The following is a 5264-nucleotide window of genomic DNA, read 5'->3' as shown; positions in this document are numbered from 1 at the left end:
TTTTTTTTTTGGAGAGATTTTCGCTATAGGGCGTGTGTGCTCGCCAGACAGACAGACAGAGACATAGAGACAGAAAGCGAGAAATCACCTCCCAGGAGGGATGGTCACGCCACAATCCCTTCTCCTCCATTCTCCTCTCGGGATCTTGGGCACACACACACATGCGCCCAGCGTGAGTTTTAAGCCACCGGGTCTGGGACGTGAACCGCGGTCGACTATGTGGGAGTCCAGCGACATAGCCATTTCGCTAACTGCTGGTTCCCAAGACTATCAATTTTGATGGAATATCTGAATGGATTAATCAGCAGAATTAGGACTAAACTGTGTGAATTTTAAATAGTTCATATGTGTGAGAGCTTTGTCATGATAGTAAGTATAATTAATGATTGTGTCTAAACTATAGTTCTCCTAAAAGGAAAGAGAGTTTTCTCTATTAGTGTGGAATGAACATACACGGGAGAAGTGATTAGGGAGAATGCCACGTAAAACAAAGGGAGGGAATTTAACCTTTGGACTAATTATTTTCTGAACCCTCACTGCTGAAGATAATAAATACTTCGTGGAATGAATGCATATTTCTGTTCACCTACCACCATCTCCCTTCAGTGTTTCTGCTTTCACCCAAATTGTGAATGTATTGTTTCACCTGGGCGAGTGTTTAAGTTAGGTCTCTCTCTCTCTAGCCACTTTTCTCCTGACAGCAGGTATCTTTCCTGCAGGGACCTCATATTACTAATCTGTTTCTGCTTCAGGACATACACGAAGTAAAATATTTTATTTCTTTTTTTTTAACATTCAGTCACTAAGTATCATTACAGCATATCAAAAAAGTTTTGCGTCAGGAATACACTGTTCAGTCAGATATTGCCATACACATTATCATCAACAGGCATTTAAGGGACAAGAAAATGGAAAATTATCCATTGATACAGACTAATATACAGTGTATTCATGCTGGGAAAACTTATTTTGTATGTTGTTCCAATGTACAGTGATTAAATGCAACTAATAATGAAGAAAAATAAATAGAAAACAGTTTTGCTTCTAAAAAAGCTTGTAAGAATACACCAGAATATCTCATCTTGCTGTATTTTCCAGATGCTTTTAATTCTCAATTCATGTAAACTCCCCCATAAGGAGTTTGAGAGTTCTTTTTAAAAAAGAATAAGAGGCAGAAAGTTTTTTAAAAAACAGATACCTGCAAGAACACCCATAGTTCTACCTTACAATGTTAAAATAATTAGAAATTAGGACCAGCAGATGTCGTAATGGTTACATCGCTGGACTTGCACGTAGTCAACCGCAGTTCAAGTCCCAGACCTGGTGGCTTAAAACTCTTGCTGCGTGCATGTGCGTGCATATGTCTGCATGCCCAAAATCCTGAGAGAAGAATGGAGGAGAGAAGGGATTGCAAGAGAAGGGATGGAAGTGTGGCCATCTTCTTGGGGGTGATTTCTCACTTTTTGTTTCTGTCTCTCTGGCAAGTGTAAGTCCTCTATAGCAAAATCTCTCTCTAAAAATAAATAAATAGTTAGAAATGATGTACAATATGGGGGCTAGAAGGTGACATGGTGGTTAACGCACTGGACTCCTACATTGCTGACTGTGATTTGAGTCTCAGAAATGGCCGCTTGAAAATCGTGCTGGGCATATGTGCATAGGTGCCTGAAGTCCTAGGATGAGAATGGGAGAAGGGATTGTGGCATGGCCATCCTTCCTGGGGGTGATTGCTCACTGGCTCTGTCTCTTTCTGTAGAGTACGCTCACCCTAAGTCAAAACCCTAAAAAAGTTTATGTACAATACTTTTAAAATTACACAATCTTCTGAAAAATTAGGATACTTAAAACAGAACAGAAGATGTCATTTTACACTGCTCTGAAACTGAGTTTTTTTACTTCTCTGGTAAATTAATGAGTATTATAAATTCGATATATATCTTTTCAGTCTATTTTCACTTTTTTAGTATATGTCCATATAAATATATTAAAATGTTTTAAAAATGGTATTTATTAATATTTACATACTTTTCAAACAACAAAAATTTATGATTAAAAAATAATTATCTTTCTTTGCTGAGTCATTCATTTTTAAAATTTTTTTCCAAGTATTTCAGTACATTTACAATATTCATTGATTCATTTTTAAGGAAATGGTAAATATTAGGCACTTTACTGATATCTTCCTTATGTTAGCACATAGAAAACTGTCTTTGTTTTTTAAGACTTAAATATTTTTGGATCATATGGCTGCATAAGCTATTTACCAGTTCCCTCCTATAGTCATTATTATATGCCTCTATGTTTATGCATCCATAATTATTATTAAAAATTTCTCTATTAAAAATAAATCACTTCTGGGACCAGCAGTTAGCATAATGGCTATGTCGTTGGACTCCCACATAGTCAACCACAGTTCGAGTCCCAAACCTGGTGGCTTAAACTCATGCCGGGCATGGGTGCGTGTGTGCCCAAGATCCCAAGAGGAGAATGGAGGATTTTTTTAATAGTTTTATGTTCTCCAGTCTTTCAGTCTCTACCACAGAGTGTGTACAGTTAGTATTTGTTAAGTGGGGAAATACAATGTCTCTCTTTCAAAGTCTGACTTGCTTCACTCAGCAACAGATCTTCCATATTCGTCCACTTTCTATCAAATTCCAGGGCCTTGTTGTTTTTTATGGTTGAATAGTATTCCATGGAGTATATGTGCCTCAGTTTTTCAATCCAATCAATTGATCAGTTGTGGGACATTTGGGTTTGTGCCATGTCTTAGCAATCATGAATAATGCTGCAATCAAAATAGTTGTGCAAGCACTTTTCTGACTGAGTGCTCTCCTGTCCTTTGGGTAGATACCCAAGTATGGAATTGCTGGACTATATGGTAGTTCTATTTGAAGGTCTTTGAGGAACCTCCATGTCATTCTCCACAGTATAAAAATAAAAACACACAAGGTGTACATATGTGTGACTACTCAAAACCCGACAGAACAGAGAGACAAGAGTAAGGATTATGGCATGACCACACCTTATTGAATAGTGTCTTCTCCCTTTCCCTCTCTCTGAGAGTGCATGTTCCCCTGGCAATAAAAAGAAAAGAAAAATCTGGGATATAACATGCAGCTCCAGACTTGTCCCTACAATTAAGCTGGCCACTTCAAGCATAAATAAATGAAATGAAAACTACATGAACTGTATAGAAAACAAGTGAAACCAAAAGTTGGTTCTTTGAAAAGATAAATGAAATTGATACACCATTAGCTAGACTAATTAAGAAGAGAGCAAGGAACCAGATAAATCAAAATCACAATGAAATAGGCAATAGTACCACAGTCATTCTAGGAATACAAAACATCATTAGAGGGGACAGGAAGAAGGCATAATGTTTATGTTGCTGGACTCCCATGTTATTTGACGAGGGTTTGAGTCCTGGACCTGGTAGCTTAAAATTCATTCCTGGCACCTGTATGTGCATGTCCAAGATCCTGAGAGGAGAATGGAGGAAAAAGGATTGCTATATGGCCATTCCCCCTGGGGGATGATTTGTCACTTTCTGTCTCTTTATCTCTCTCTGTCTCTCCAGTGACCACACTAGCCCAATAGCAAAAACAAACAAACCAACCAACCAACCCTCGGGGTGGGGGTGGGGGACCAAAATTAGAGAATACTATGAGTGACTGTCAACATACAAGAAAATCTGGATAAGATGGACAAATTCCTGGACACATATATTCCACCAAGACCAAATCATGAAGACATAGAAAGCCTGAATAGACACATAAGCCATGAGATTGAATCAGTAATAAATAATCTCAAAAAAAAGATGAGGCCAGATCCTGATGGCTTAACTTTTGAATTCTACAAAACTATTTTTTTTAATTCTTCAAAGTTTTTAAGAAGAGTGTGTGGAACTTTTTAAATAAAAATCTATGTAAAATTTTATTCTGAAAAGTTAAAAACAGAACTTACAACTCATTGAAATTACTTCTTAAAATCAATTTGTCTGGGACCAGCAGATAATGATATAATGGTTGCATCACTGGACTCCCACACAGTTAACTGTGGTTCACATCCCAGACCCAGTGGCTTAAAACTCACTCTGAGCACACATGTGCATGTCCAAGATCCCGAAAGACAATTGGAGAAGAAGGGATTGCAGTGTGGACATCCCCTTGGGGCGTGATTTCTCACTTTCTGTCTCTTTGTCTCTGTGTCTCCAGTGAATGCATGTGTCCTGTAGCAAAAATATCTCTAAAAAAAAGAAATAAATGTCTATCTGTGCTTAACTTAAATAATAAAAAGGTCAATTCTTCTCATGAGAGTTTAGTTTCAGAGAGAGCAAAGGCTGTATCAGCTTCACAGTGTGTGTATTTAACAAATAGCTTTGAAAGTTTATTTGTAGTGAAAGAATGAGAAAAATGAAGTGATAATTGAATATAATTAAACTTATTTTCCATTCTAAGACCTAATTTTTTTTCTTTTGTATATATGCCAATAGTGGGATTGCTGTATAATGTGGCAGCCTTACTTTTGTTTTTATGGAAAATCTTTATAATGTTGCTCATGATGCCTGTACTAATTTAGTCTCCTGCCAAAGGACAGAAGAGTTTCATTCTCTTCACTTCCTCTCTGGAATTTGACATTTTTTGTCCTTTTCCTAATAGCCATTCTAAGTGGGTGAGATGATGACATCTTATTGTGGTTTTGATTTTCATTGCATTTATATTTAATATGTTGAACAATTTTCATATACCTTTTGGTCATTTGTATATCTTTTGAGAAATATCTATGCAGATATTTTTGCCAATTTTTAATAAATCATTTGTTTTTCTGCTGGTAGGTCTAGATCCTTCCATATTCTGGTAGTAGTCCATAGCTTGCAAATAACTTTTCCATTTTCTATGTGATAAATGCTCTAATTTTTATATTATTTTACTTTGAGGATTTGAACTCTGAATTTCTAGTTTTCTTCTTTTTTTAATGTGAAAGTTAATACTTGAGATTCTTCTTTTTTAATATCTTTTTTTCTCTTCATTTTGAAGTTTATTTCTAAGTTTATTTCTGCTGTTTAGTGAGTGAGAGATAACACACTTTTAAAAAAAATTTGCTATAGGATTCATGCATTTGCTAGAAAGAGATAAAGAGAGGCAGAGAAAGAGAGAAGATGATAAAGCACTCCCTAGAGGGAATGACCATGCTACAATCCTTTCTTCTCCTTTGTCTCATGAGTTTGGGCACTCACATACAAGTGCCCAGAATGTTTTTCAAGG

Source organism: Tupaia chinensis, unplaced genomic scaffold, assembly GCF_000334495.1.
Source record: "Tupaia chinensis unplaced genomic scaffold, TupChi_1.0 Scaffold142790_1, whole genome shotgun sequence".
NCBI lineage: Eukaryota > Metazoa > Chordata > Mammalia > Scandentia > Tupaiidae > Tupaia > Tupaia belangeri.
This window is presented reverse-complemented; position numbering follows the sequence as displayed.